Below are 16292 nucleotides of genomic sequence, written 5' to 3' on the forward strand. Positions count from 1 at the left end.
TTGACTTCCGCTATGTATCTATGACTATTTGTTTGATTCTATAAGTACCGGGAATCGGGTCTTTACAGTTATGATATGATATGTATTATTTAATGACTTCATCCATTTCAAAATAATTGTCCTGTTGAATTTTTCAAAGTCAATTTATGTAGTTTTGACTTTAAATATTTATAGGTTTTTGCTATAAAATATTTGATGAAATTTATATTAATAAATTGATTTTTGAATGTGCTTTCATTTGTTATAACTTTTATTCGATATTATATAACACAAAGAATAATATTTAATGTTAAAGTTGATGGAAAAAAAAACACAAAAAATTAAAATAGGACAATTATTTTGAAACGCATGGAGTATTTAATTACGAGTATAATTTAGTCACAGTGTTTTAGTGTTATGTAACATAAGATAGATGAAATTTTAGCATTACATGATGTTTTCTAAGAATATTAGACATTATTTTGAGAATATATATACTAGAATCGTGTTTCATTTGACGTCTTTTTTACTAAAAATGCATAGACAATAGCTTATTGAATATATAAAAGTGTAAATCGTGAAACTTATTACAGAAAGCAAATAAGGTAGGCGAGAAGGATGTGACAACACTTGTTGGGTGGACGTGGAATGATGACCCTTTTGTATTTTTATGTTGAAAACGTGGATTTAATTGGGATCATACAAAATTGCAGCCGCCGTCATACAATTACAAAATTATCAACAGTAACTAAGGCCATTCCAACGCATACGACGCATACAGTGGCGATTCTAGAATGAAAATTAAATGGGGTCCCAAAAAATATATTCGATAACTTACTTGCACAAATATTGAATGTCTCGGGTCAAATCGGGTCGGGTGAAATTGGGTCGGGTCGGGTCGGGATATTGGATAGTATTCACAAAAGGTTGTTCATATTTTTTTACTCGTACTATTGTCATTACAACAACCACCATACAAAATGATATCATTTATACAAAAAGGGAATTGATATATCCACAAATATTAACCCCTATTCAAAAATATCATATATTTAATACAATCAACTCTAAAAGTAAGTTTTTACTTTTGTCTACGAGATTTCATACGATAAAATTCATCCATAATTGCATCATTGCTAATATAATCTAACACATATTTCTCAATATATGCGAGTAGATAATCATTCACAAATCGAAGTATCTTAACATGTTAATAGTTGTCAAATTTAAAATCAAAAGGCAATTTTATTGATACATCAGTACCAAAAATTTATAGTACGAAAAGACAATTTTATTAATTACATTAGTACCAAAAAAGATCAATTATCTAAGAAAACTAATTACAAACATATATACATGATACACCAATAAAAATAAAATATATACATGATACATTAGTACTAAGAAATTGCAATTATAAACATATATACTTAAATGAAAGATTAGTACTAAAAAGTTACAATTATAAACATAAACTAAACATATATACTTAAATGAAAATCAATCATTTGAGAAACTAATTATAAACATGTATACATGATACATCATTAGTAAAAAAGCTCAACTAAGTAACTTTTTTAGAAATGCAATTTTATTGATATTTTCATTCCGTCATTCCTAATTTCGTGTCCTTCCCTCTTCATCCGAGTCATCCATTATAATGTAAGTATATGTACATTCATAAGGTTGCACTACTCCTTTTGTATGGATGTATATATATATATATATATACACATCCATACAAAAGGAGTAGTGCAACCTTATGAATGTACATATACTTACATTATAATGGATGACTCGGATGAAGAGGGAAGGACACGAAATTAGGAATGACGGAATGAAATCACATATGATCATCGATGGTCGCTAGATACAAAGGAAATACGAAATTAGATAACAACAAAAACAACAAAACACAATCCCACAAAAGTGATGTATGAAGAAGGTAAGATGTAGACAATCATTCTCCTATCCTAGAATAAAGACAAATCATTTTTCTACCTAGAGTGAAACACCCCAAGAGTATTAAAAGTCATTCCTCTCAATGTTCTATGGATAAAGAGATTGCTTCCAAAAGCACTTCCAGTCCATAAGTAGGAAAATTTTAAAATATTAAAATTGAGACGTCATGGAAATAGTAGAATTAAATTTTCATTGGTTTTAAAACCTGTCTGAAATTAAATTTAGGCTCTAAGCGGCAATCAAGTCGCCAATAAATCGACACTTAATGTTCGACTCACTTGATAGAGTCAACTGAAAATTGGATATGGCTAAGTTTATTTTTGTTTAAATATATAAATTGCCCATACTATAAAATTATAAGCGGGTTAATTTTAAATATTTTAATAGTTCAAACTATGAATTTTTAAAATCTAAAAATATATGGGGTCACATTATTATATTTAGTGGTGTCCTAAACAGAAAAAAATATTTTTTTGTGATAATTTTCGAAAAACTAGTGGTGTCACAGGACCCCGTAGAAGTCCTCCTACACTCGCCACTGAACGCATGGGTCGCCTTCGTTGTCCAGAAGCTCGCTCATCAGAACGACGATAAGAGTGGCGTCACCCTCATCGAACCGTGACATGGCCCACATTGAAATTAAAAAAAGAAAAAATAATAATAAAGAGAAAAGCTAAACGGCTATTTTTTTATTTGTTCCGATTTTCGTGTGTGACGCCCCGTACTAATCATCATGTACGGACCATCAACGACAGGATCATTACAAGGTTAAGTACTATATGCGTTTTCTAAAAGAGTTTGCATTCATTAATAAAGTGATGTCTAAACCAACATCGAATGTTTTACAATCCAAAAGCATGCTTCGCTAAGTAGAAGCAAATAATAAGCGTATGTGACCACAAAGGTCGTTACAGGTCATAGTTTTAAAGTACTAAAGTTTGAATGCAAAGTAAAGTAGTTCATGCGTTGACAACTCTAAGCAGCGGGTGTCTACAGCACAACTAGTACACAGCGGAAGCTAGCAACCTCAAGCACCTGAGAAATACATGCTTAAAAACGTCAACACAAAGGTTGGTGAGCTATAGTTTAAGTATAACAGTAATGTAAGTAGGCCACAAGATTTCAGTGCTTCAACAAGCGTTTAAATCAGTAATCCAAATCCGTATGTTTAAGTATATGCTTAACCGTGGGCACTCGGTAACTAACTTAACGTTTAAATAATAATACCCCCTGAAAGTACACTTGGCGAGTGCGTATGTTTACGAAGTATTAAACACTCGTTAAATGCTAGCGCTACTAGCCCGAGTGGGGATGTCAAACCCTATGGATCCATATCTAAGATTCGCGTTCACGGTTCAAAAACCAATGATTAAACGTTACCGAGCTAAAGGGAATGTTTATGCCGTTGTATAACCCACACATATATAAGTTTAAGTACTCGTGCCTAGTATGTAAAACATAAAATCCGCATGTATTCTCAGTTCCCAAAATAAGTTTAAAGTAAAAAGGGAATGCTATAACTCACAATGATATGTAGTAGCGGTTAAGTTGAGTCGGGAAAGGTGTGCAAGTAAACGGTCCGAAATCCTCAACCTAAGTCAAATAGTACTAAGTCAGTAAGTTGTCTAAAAAGGTTCATATGTATGTAATTAAGGTCATAAGGGTCATCATCAATCATCATCAAACAAAAGGTAACAAGTAAGGTTCGTTCATGAACGAAGTTTAAAACAAAGGCTGACTTGGATCAGTCACCACGGCCTCTACACAAACCGAACAGAGGTGAGACCAGTGGCTATGGCTCCGTATATGAGTCGTTTAAGTGTGGTAAAAATTCCAGAAGCTAACTCGTCTTCGTTTGACCGTGGCGACGGTATAAGTGCGAGTAGGTCTGAAATTTCTGCACAACGTTAAAGGACATAGTGACGATCGGAGGGCCATAAATCCTAAACCGTAACTCGGATGAAGACGAGTCTTATATGAAAAATTATCTACTCGAAAAGTTCTATCCAAAAATCATGGTTAGAACAGCCCAGACCTACTGGTCTATTACAGAAGCATCAGGTCAGAAAGTTTTGGACAGAAACAGTAAGTTTAAAAGGGTTCCGGTGGTCTTGGTGCTTGATGTTCATCATGGTTCTCATCCTTGATGCGTATAGCTTCAAGTGTACAACTCATGGATGTGTTTACATCATCTTAACCAAGTCTTGACCATCATAACACTAGTGCAAGTCTAAGACATGAAGCACAACTCACTTAAGAGTTGCATGTAGTTTGATGAACCAAAGTTACATCAAAGTCTTAGGTTTGACACTTATATGAACTATAAAAGTAACATTGAACTATAAACTTAAAAATAAACTAACTAATCAAGATCATAAGTAGTAGAACATAGTTCTTAGTTTGATCTTGAAGATCCAAGACTCAAAAGTCTTGATCTAAAGTCATTAAGTTACACCATAAGTAATAACACATAAATCCTTACTTTAATGAAACCAAGAGTTACAAAACTTAGATTATCATCAAGTAAAGTGTTTGTAAGCTTGAAAGCTCTTGTTCATGACAAAAATAAGAAGACCATAAGCTATAGAACTTAGATCCATTACAAGTATATGAAGTTATAACTAGTAAGTTAAACTTCTATGTTCTTAAAACTTATAAGTTGTCTTTAAGTTCAAGAAGTATAAGATCAAAGTTAACTAGTAATCTTTGACCAATTTTAACCAACAACGTGAAATTTAAAGTGCATAAATGAAGTAGTAAACTTAAATAAACAAGAAAAGGTTCATGGTTGTTCATACTTTAAAGATTCAAACCAAAGTTTGATCTTTAGAAAGTAAACTTTAAAGTTTACTTCATGAGCTTCAAGTATGTCTTTAATCAACACAAGAACTTGCAAACTTTTGAAACAATTGAAGTAGAATCATAAACTAGTGAGTTTATGTTCTTGTGTTCTTGAAAATACAAGATAATAGAAGAATCAAAACTAGAAAGTTAGATTCTTGAAAGCTAGTAAGTAACTACAACTAGTAAGTAACAATTAACAACAAGTAATCAAACAAGCAAGTAACAAAAGATGATGATGATTAATGGGAGTTCTTGGTTCGGTTTTAGAAAGAAAGAAAAAGGAAGAACAAGTTCATGTTACTTACAAAAAGATAAGAGAAATGAGAGAAAAGTTTGAAAGTAAAATGAGAAGTATGTGTGTGTGAATTTGAATGAGAGAATGCAAGTGATAAGGTAATGTAAAAATGAAACAAAAACACCACTCATGGCCTAAGTGGCCGACGGTTTTGGGAGTGGGGAGGGGGAAGAGAGTTGTTCTTTGGTTACAAGCTTGTAAAGTCTTACAAAAGGTGGTTATTTGGTGTAAGTGCATGGGGATTAAGAGAACTAGATTCCATTTGCAAGTAACTAACTAGTTTCATTAAAAATGATACTTACAAGTTGTAAAATGGGCTAGTTAATCCATTAACATAAGTAGGGTGGGCTCACATAAGTCCATTAACACTAACAAGGCCCAAGTTCAAGTATTTATCAAGTTAAGCCAATTAAAGCCCAAGTAATTAACTAATAGCCATAGTTAATCAAAATGATTAATAAACCTTAATCATGAATGCAAATAATATCTAGAAATATTATTCGTGAAGTTTCGTGTGTCACAAAGACGTTTCGGGCACTTAAAAGTCATGTACGGGCAATCATGGCAACATGTAAATGTAATAACATACATTCGTTTAATCATACGTATTAATAATAATAATTATTAATAAATAAAAGTTGGAATTTCCAGGGTCGTTACATCGTGTATGTACACAACATTTCATACAAATTTAACACGCAACAGCTTTCAATCTTACTCTCATTTTTACATATTCAAAACACAAAATGACATCACAAAAACAAACCAAATCAAAATTCAAAAACTATCCTACAAATTCAAACTAGTCAAACTAATGATATGTTCAATCATTTAATGGAAACACACAATTATTTGTCAACATCGGGTTATCTTTCAACCCACTTACACCAACTTCAGTTTAAAGCTTATGCAAATAACGCATCCTAGATGTAGTTATTTAACCAAACACAACAACAATTTTCATTCATCCCGAATCTTAATAATCAAACTCCATATATTCCAACTCTACCCGAAGACGATGATGATGTTGACACGGTTGAGGAAACTTAACTCAAGCCCGAGCGTGAGCATGAACTCGCAAGTAATCGTAAAGGGAAAAAAGTGAAGTGTCCTAAACAAGTATAGACATAAGAAAGCAAATTCAACCCGAACACGCAAGAGACTCCTAAAATGACATAAAAACGTACCGAGCCCAACTTTATACTAGATTTAATTTAGGGATAATGTGATACGACAGCCACCTGGTCGAACTAAGATCTATACGGATTCGTATCCATCGGATGCCGGTTCTCGTAGATCATGTGGGGAAGCGCGCTAGAAGATAGCCGAGTCCGCGAAAGTTGCCGCATTAGTTAGGAAATAAACAATGGAAAAGATAGCTGAAGAGATTGAGATGCGTACGGTGTTTAAGGGTTTAAAGCTTATTTCAAAACCTGTATCACACAATTTACCTCACGACGAGTACAATATGATGATGAGAGTTAGGGTAAGGATCAAGAAATAATACACAGAGCAACTTGCGGAGGATTCAGACGAATTCGAGTAATTTTCGTATTTTTAATTATATAGTATTTTAGTTTTGTCATATTTTTAATTATCTCGTAATTTAATTTATTGATGTAATGTTTTTAATTGTGTTTTATTTCAATTGTAATTTTATATTATTAATGAAAGTATTTTTAGTTTATATAGTTATGTTATCTTTTATTTTATTGTAATTAATAAATTAATTAAAAAATAAAAAAATATGTCAAGGTTGAAAGTAGTCATGGTTGAAAGTACTTAATGTTGGGTTAGTCTTAGTGAGAAAATACTGATTTGACGCTGATGTCACAGTTAGTCATGCAAAGGAAGTATCTCATAGTTATGAATGGCCCTAATAGGGATGGTAATGGATGTGTAATGGAGGCATACATATTTATCTTATTCGAAACTATTTATATTATATATGATTGATCTAAGATGACATTAGTGAATACAGATATGTATGTGGATAATGAATGTGGATGATCCATTTAATTTGTGGATCGAATATAGATGATAATTTAGCATTTAAGGATATATCCATTTTTATTCGAAATACATTTGTGCATACATAAATATGATATATAATCCTCTCCTCTAACTTAATCAATCAAGTCATTTTTCAAATAAACTACATTAAATAATAAATTAAATATATATTATATTAATAAATAGTCTCTTACTTTTCATCCTCACAAAACACACAACTTACCCATCATGTTAAAATTCGAGTGGAGAGGATTCGAATCCTTAATATATAAGCATAGATATTTCTACACATCTATATACAGGGTCAGTCTCGAAACTTTAAGTACCTAGAACGAGGTAAAAAAAAGGTCTTTAAACTCCAATGAATAATATAAGCTATGTAACGACCCGGAAATTTCCGACCAAATTTAAACTTAATCTTTATATGTTTCCGACACGATAAGCAAAGTCTGTAGTGTTGAAATCTCAAAAACTTTGAAAACTATGTTCATGTGTTCAATTAACCTTTGACCATTTCCGACGATTCACGGATAATTGTGTGTAAATAGACAAGTAAATATATATATATATATATATATATATATAATCAATATAAGTATTGAAAATACTAAAATGTGATTAAATCATTAGGATTAAATATGTAATATATATTATACAAGGTAATAATATGATTATTAAAATAAAACTATATATAAGTGTATGTGACTTCTATAAACAGTTATTTGAATATGTATATAAAAGGTTTAACTATTATATGTTATACAACAACAACAACAAACCCAATCCCATTTTTTATATGTTATATATATATAATTGTTAAAATATACATGATTAATATTGTGTAATATTAATATATTAAATTTAACCTGCAAGCTAAAATACTATTAATGTTATTACTTTTATTAAAATAAATATTGTTAGTAAAAAAATCAATAATAGTATTATATAAAACATATAGGTATGAAATATGATAAGTAAAAATTGTTATTTTTAACATTAATAATATTAATAATATTATAATTAGCATTATTATTAAGTATCATTAATAATACTATTATTATCATTTTTATTATGTTTATCAAATTTTTTTTGATAATTATTAAACCTATCTTTTTATTAGAAGTTTCCATTATCTTTAATATTAACATTATCATATCAGTATTTTCTATTACTCCTTATTATTTTGATCATCATGATAAATATTAATAGTATTAACAATTTATTATTTATAATATGGCAGCATGATTAGTAATAATGTATTTATATTTATTATACATATATATATATATATATATATATATATATAAACAATTAATACTCAAACATGTTACCTATCTTAATCCGTTTTCTTTTTGTTAAAGTCGTCATCTCCTGCTCATGCTTTTGTACCCGGTCGAATCTCTATCAACTTCAATCCAATTAGAGAACACATTCTGTTAGCAATCCCTTTCCATTTTATTTTTTTACTTATTTTATTTTTATTTTATTTTTCCTCCTTGTCTGTGTCTGAATGTCAATACACACATATTCCATATGCAATCAATCAATTGAGGAGTCGTTAGAAAAATAATTGATTTTTCCATCTACAATATCAATCATAAACAACAAGTGTCAATTTGTATCTGATAAAATAAACAGAAAATACTTTTTTTTTTCTTTTCTTCTCTTGCATACCTCTGTTCGTACAAGCTGTAATCAAAAGCTCGATTTGATAATCGATTTTCAAAATCTATAAATGTAGATATGTTAGGATTCATCTAATCGAACTTTCTTTAAAGTTTCAACTTCCAATTCTTCGAATTAAAATCGAATTTTCAAAGTCAAAGTTCTTGAAACAAAAGTCAACATGATGTTCTTCGAGCAAATTTGAGTTCTTTGTTATGTTTTAAGTTAAATTGAGAATGGAGAAAGTTTATAGGAGTGATTTGGAGGATATTTCATGAAGGAATCGGAGTCTCAAAACAATCAAATCGCGAAATCAAATTTTGGTTTATATTTTTTTTTCCTTCTTTGGTAATCCAAACAAACACCCACATCTGATTCTCTGTCTCGTTTGAAATCTTAAAACACGTTATAAATTGTTTTGCTGTTATGGAAATTATTATGGAAATTGCCGTTCAAAAATTCAAGAAGGAAGAGGAGATAACAGAAATAAGAGTTAAATTAATGTGGGATTAGATTAATTCAGAAAAGGGCGATAGCCCAAATGGTTAGGGGATGTGTTGGTTAATCAGGTGGTCTCGGGTTCAATCCTGATTGGAGGGAGTTTTTTTTAAAAACCTATTCTTTGAGGTATAATTATTATCACCTTTATTATTATTATTTGTATTGTTGTTATTATTATTATAAATCATTTATTATTATTATTATGATCATTATTATTATGATTATTATTGTTGTTATTATTATTAACTAGTAATATCATTCAATGTAATTATTATCATTAACTTAGTTATTATTAATAGAATAAGTATTATTATATATCATGTATTATTAGTATTATGATTATAGTAGATAAGTTATTATTAATGATATTATTACTAATGCTTTTATCATTACTAAGAATTAATATTTAGTATTATTATCATTAAGATTATTAGTATTAACAATTAAAGTAAGTATTATTATTAATATTAATACAAGTGTTGTTATTAACATTATCATTATGAGTATCATTATTAATGAATTACTACTAAAATTATTACCATTTGTAATAAATTGGTTAATTTTATAGTTACTATTAATATCAGTATTATTATAATCATTAATACTAAAAGTATCATTAATTTTTTTTAAATCTATCATTTATTAAAAACTAGTATCATTATTAAGAATATTATTAATAGTAGCATTATTACTAACATTATAAATATTATTAAAATTATCTTTTTATATAAAAACTTTCATTTTTGTATTAATAATATTATTAAACCTAATAGTATTATTATCATTATTTTAGCATTTTCATTAAATTAACTAACAGATGATATTCATATAACAATATATTTAATACACATAACATAACAAAAATTTAATATATTTTTATATACAAGATGAATATAAGAAACATATGTATCTTATCAATATAAAAAGGATATAATTAATAAATTTGCATTATTTCGTTTGGATGAGCAGTTCTGGCCGGAGGTCCTTTAGGAAGCAATCTCTTGGCTCTCGAGTAGAGGGAGGGACGATCTTATCTAGTCGCGGGTTCTATACCAGCAAGTGGAGTAGGTATTTCCTTCTAGTCTAGAGTACGAGGAATGATTGTCTACACTCCACCTCCCCCATACCCTACATTCGTGGGATTGGGTAATGTTGTTGTTGATAATTAATAAATTTATATTTATTCGATTACAACTATGTATATTAATAAATATACAAATGATATAGGTTCGTGAATCCGAGGCCAACCCTACATTGTTCAGTTGTTAAATTTCGTCATATGAATATTTTTACTACAAAATATTGGATGGTGAGTTCATTTGATTCCCTTTTCCTCTTTACATTTTTGGGACTGAGAATACATGCGCTACTTTTACAACTGCTTTATTAAATGCTTTTGAAATACATTTTTGAACTGCGAATACATGAAATGCTTTTATAAATGTTTGACGAGATAGACAGAAGCAAAACATTCCTCGAATGAATTATGTGAACGTGATAATTGCCACTATTGAATTATGTGGACGTGATAATTGCCACAATTGATATGAATATTTTTTCCCTGATTATTATTGCTTGGTAACCTAAGAATTAGGGAACATCACTAATTTTGAGAATTAGTACATGCCTAATTGACGCGAATCCTAAAGGTAGCTACCGGGTTTAACACCCCCACCCAGAATGTTCACTAGACGGAAGGGCTAGTGGGCGTGGTGTTTAGTACTTCGTAGTTTATATGATTATTATACAGACGAGATGTTCTGTTTTGAGGATATTATTATGCGCATTATATGTTAAGGTCGGTTACCAAGCCAAGCTATGAAAGCAATGAAAAGTAATGTTATGTATCGAGAGAATGATTTTATACACAGGTTATGTGTATGTTATTTTTGTGCACGAGATATGTATACGGTTACTAAGATTTATGAAAGATGATTTCGTACACGAGAAATGTGTACTGTATTTAAAAGATATCGCATGTACATTACAGGTGGGTATAAGATTCGGGCCCATTTGTATCATGCAGGATTTAAATCTTGTGGCCTATCAAAATGATGAATTTTATTGTTTTATGATAAACCTATGAACTCACCAACCTTTTGGTTGACACTTGAAAGCATGTTTATTCTCAGGTATGAAAGAAATCTTTCGCTGTGCATTTGCTCATATTAGAGATATTACTTGGAGTCATTCATGACATATTTCAAAAGACGTTGCATTCGAGTCGTCGAGTTCATCAAGATTATTATTAAGTCAATTATAGTTGGAATTATTATGAAATAGTATGTTTACCGTCAACTTTCGATGTAAAGAAAGTTTGTCTTTTAAAAATGAATGCAATGTTTGTAAAATGTATCATATAGAGGTCAATTACCTCGCGATGTAATCGACTATTGTGAATCGTTTATATTGTATATGAACGGGGTATTTCAAGCTATTTAAAAAAAAAAAAAACTTTTAGGTCATAACAAATAATCTATACTATATATAATAACAAAAGTAAAAATAGGTCATTTTAAGGAGCATAAATTAATCTTAGCCATCCATTTAATTAACCATCTTTGATCTTAGCCCTTCATTTCTTCCTAATCTTGATAATGACCTCATAATCCTAACTTTGAATTGTTTGATTACAAAAATACCCTTACACATAAAATAACCCTAATTTTAACTCATCGATTCAAATGTATCATCATCGCAACAGACGGTTCATCGATCAACAAACGGTTCATCGATTCCATTTCCATTCACGAATCAGTACATTCACGTCTTAGATCATAAAAACCTAAATTTCTACCAATATGCCATCCGACACTTGGTAGAAACACAACTTTAGGGGTTTTGTAATTCAATTTCATTCACGAATTGAACAGGAACAAAAAACCGTAAATGTCTCCTAATATGCAATCCGAGTATGTTGATTATGTTAATTTTTGTTTCATTTAAACTATTCTGATATCCGAGATAATTATTTTGGTTAGTTATGTTGATTTTTGTTTCATTTAAACAATTTTGTTAGATCGATTTGTGATATCTTAATCAAATGTGTTTGTTTTAGATTTAAGAAGTTTTTCGTATATAGTTGTCTGTACAAGAAGTTATTGGCCTATACTGCCCAAAACGTGTTCGATAACATGCCTCAATGGGATTTGCTTCAATTTTACAGGTGTTTATCTTCATTTTAGGATCAATCATTAAATATGAGTAGACTTGATTTTGTAACAAGTTGTGTAAATTTAGTTGCTTCAATATGAGTAGACTTGATTTTGTAACAAGTTGTCTCTATTTGATTTCCAGGGTTGCTGATTGCATTTAAATCAAATGATTGCTGATTGTATTTGAAGATAAGGATAAGGATTGTGTTTCTAAAATAATATAGCAATATATTCAAAATGTAGACCTTTGTTAGAAAAAAAAAAAGAGCATTAGTGATGTATGTAAACTGGGAACCATGAAAAAAGTGTAGTGTAATGTGCTAGAAACTTGTATAAAAGTAAAAGCACGTAGTATTATAAATAAAAGTTTGACTTCCAGGTTAGAAAATCGTTGAATTGAAACCCTAAATCTAGCGCCCCGCGTACGAACCCTTACATTTAATTTAAGCGATTTGTAGATTTAATCGGTAAACACATTTGAATGGAAGAGATAGATCAACTTTCACTACGACGGTATGTTATTTGGTTACACCTTCATAATTTAAATGTGTTTACAACATATCTTTGTATTGTAGTGTGTTGTTTGTCACTTTTATATATTACATGGCATTATAGCGTTGCAAAACTTGTAGAAATGATTGCTTTGCATTTGGATGGTTCATATGCCGACTGTAGCATTTGGAAAGAATTTGCTGCTCGCATTATGAAGCTTTCTCAATGTGATGAAGACCGAATGTCGAGTTGTGTTGTTAGCTATGGTGATAGCTGCACAAAGCGTTCTATAAATGTTCCTGAAATGTTTGGAGATGATAAAATAAGTAATCACTGGAGATTACGTTGTCGATGGTGGCGAACACGTCATTTCACTCAAACGAAGCTTACATCAGAAATTGCGTCAGGTAGTGTTCTAATACACATTATGCATTTATTGACTGATATTTTTGAACATGGAAATTAGTTGTGAAATGGGTGGGTTGTGTGTAATTGTTCAAAACATGCAATCTTGGGTTATGTACTTGAGTTGACCCAAAACAATGTATGTGCAGCAACCGTAATGTATGTATAAGTACAATCCTGTTCATTTTGGGTACTTGGGTTGACCCATTTTTATATTGGCTTTAGCCTGTAGTGTTTACTCTGTGATTAGCAATAAATGTTAAATGATCACTGGTAATTGCAGTTACTGCTTATAATTTATGATAAATATGTTTATATTCAGTTATATTGTACATAAATCAGACGAAGTACCTTTTATGCTGATGTATAGATAATTAGCGAGTCATGGGGAAGGAGACCGGTAGACAACATGGTATAGGAACTAAAATATAACTATTTTGGTTGGTGGCCACAAGGATGCATCGATTGTTGCACTCTGTTGAAGAGTTGATTGAGAAAACTGATGGATTTGTTGGGGTTTTCGCAGGTGAGTGTTTATTTTTATTATTTTTGTGGTAATAGTATTGTATATTACTGATTTCCTAATCATGATAACATTTCTTCTGTTGAAATCTTTTGTTGATATCTAAAAATGGTGTTGGAGGATGAACTTGCCGAGTTTTATGGATCTGGTAAATACGTTAAAAATGGGCCGGTAGGTTAAATAGTGTTTGTGGTTAGTTTAAAAATGGTTTCACTTTCAGTAAATGCTCATGTCAGTTTAATCTTCTTTCTGCAGAGCAATGGGTGGTTCAGCACCTTCTGAGGAAGCGTATTTACCAGGTAGACAAAATATTTTTTCTAACCTTCAATTTAAGGACTTTCTTGTTCAGAAAAATTCCCCAGGGTATGATGGTGTTTAGTTGCAACATGTTCAATATGAAGCATCATTATTTGTTTTTCAAGCTTCCCACCTCAAACGTGTGTGATTTTTACTGTACTTGTATTCAATGTATTAGTTGATCCATAATGTTTAATTCTACAATCAGCATCAAAATTCAAAATGTTGGTATATGAGTGAATCCCTTTTCAAATGTTTGTTTATGACTTACGTCCATGTCCATTCGTGAGAGAATTATTTAGGAAAGTATATGCGTTGATTAGTGCCAATAAGTTTATTGTTATTTATTACTCTGTATATATAATATATTAACATATTAACTACTCCCTCCGTCCCATTTGAAGTGTCCACATTTCTATTTTGGGATGTCCCATTACAAGTGTCCACTTTGTGTTTCAACCAATGAGAAGAGGTTATTCTGGAGAGAGAAGATTTCTGATTGGTGGAAAATGAAGTTAGTGGGATTTTCTAAAACTGTGTGCAAAAAGTAAGTGGATACTTGTAATGGAACGGGGGGAGTATTAGACAAAACTTATGAGTAGTACCAGGGGTATTTTTGTCTTTTCACCTCTCTTTTTTCCCTTCTTTCTTTCAAGTAACACCACAAAAGCCCCTCAAACTTTGTTCAAAAATTAAAATCGACCCCCAACACAGGGGGTTAAAGCGTCAAATCAAAATTTTCATAAAATATCTTAAATAAACTCCACTCAAATATTCAACAGGTCATATCTTCTCGCTCGCAACAAGTTAAATTTTTCCGACACCATCCTTAAACTCGAAATAATTTTATGAACACAATGTCACCAACTATACGCAAAACGGACACTTTTAAAAAAATGCTAAATATTTAGGGTACTTTTCATATATGTTGATTTTTCACTCGCAGGCTCCGTAACTAAACACAATAAAATACATTAAAAATCGAACCCCCGGCGCGAAGCGAAGGTTCGAAAACTAGTTGTAACTATAAATAACGAATGGCAAATATAAGTTGTGAATGCAACTGACCAAGCATGATCAACTATATATTGTTATTTATTACTCCGTATATATTGTTATTCGTTGCTCATGTTTTTTGTTATGCAGGTTGCAGCTCAGCAGGGTACTTACCTTACTGATTGTTTTAACTGCGTGGAATAAGGATTATAAAAATCAGAAGGTCCAATACGTTTAAGAGAATCTGGAAGCCATTGGTTTCGTCCTTTCAGGTACAACTTGAAACTTCAAAAAAAAATGTTACAACCCTGGGTATAATATGTTAATCAAATGAATACATGATCAAAATTTGGTGATGTTCACATGATCAAATGATGTCTGATCTATAACCTATGTAATTGTTATATGTAGGTACAAGCGTTGTGGTTATATGCTATATTTACTTCAGTAGGGTCGTGGTTTATGCTTAGAACTATTGAGACGATGTCGTCGTACAAGTATCTGTGAACCATTGTGGTGGCTGCTGAGTTTGAGAGCTACTCTTGCTTTTTATGTGTTTACCGAGTATTAATTTAAGCAAGAGACACCCATATTTTGATGACGTCGTCGTATAAGTGATACTTTAGTTAGGATGTATGTGGTCTTCAACTTGACCTTCGTGATGTTTTACCTTACTTGGTGGAATTGTCAAATAAAAAAGCAGGGATAACAATTGTAACGTTTTATTGTTACTTTTCGTTAAAAAGTGGTAAAATGGGTCACTCATGTAGGTTGAGATGGCAGTTGTAATGTGATTGGTTCAAATTTGAGTTACTGCTATTTCTCTCACTGTATTGAATATCCTTTCGATGGGTCATATTTAATTCCATTTGTGTTCAATATTTATATGGATATGGATGGATGGATATGTTTTTTTTTACACCAAAAAACAAAAAACTTGTATAAAACCTAGGTCTTTCACAAAAAGTAAAAGAAACATTCAAGGAACAAGATACAAAAAACCTACATGGATACCGCCTCGCTCAAAGAAAACGAAATCGAACTGGAAAAAGAACCAAAAGAACAAATATGGATGGATGGAATATGAATATGGAGTACTAAAGTTCATGAATGAGTTATTCTTTCTATTCACTTACGGAATATTAAACTAAAACAATGATGTTTG

At 30.8% G+C, this 16292-nt stretch overlaps 1 long non-coding RNA gene across 2 annotated transcripts; it reads left to right on the plus strand.

Moving 5' to 3' along the window:
* The first annotated feature begins 11944 nt into the window (after positions 1-11944).
* Positions 11945-15972, plus strand: LOC139866054 (uncharacterized). 2 transcript variants are annotated; one of them, XR_011765223.1, is made up of 7 exons: positions 11945-12425; positions 12557-12927; positions 13047-13313; positions 13682-14005; positions 14090-14133; positions 15278-15399; positions 15539-15972. It is a non-coding gene; the product is annotated as an uncharacterized lncRNA (long non-coding RNA). The 2 variants fall into 2 exon arrangements; XR_011765222.1 differs by having other exon boundaries at positions 12557-13313.
* The last annotated feature ends 320 nt before the right edge of the window (positions 15973-16292 follow it).

Source organism: Rutidosis leptorrhynchoides, chromosome 9, assembly GCF_046630445.1.
Source record: "Rutidosis leptorrhynchoides isolate AG116_Rl617_1_P2 chromosome 9, CSIRO_AGI_Rlap_v1, whole genome shotgun sequence".
NCBI classification, from domain to species: domain Eukaryota; kingdom Viridiplantae; phylum Streptophyta; class Magnoliopsida; order Asterales; family Asteraceae; genus Rutidosis; species Rutidosis leptorrhynchoides.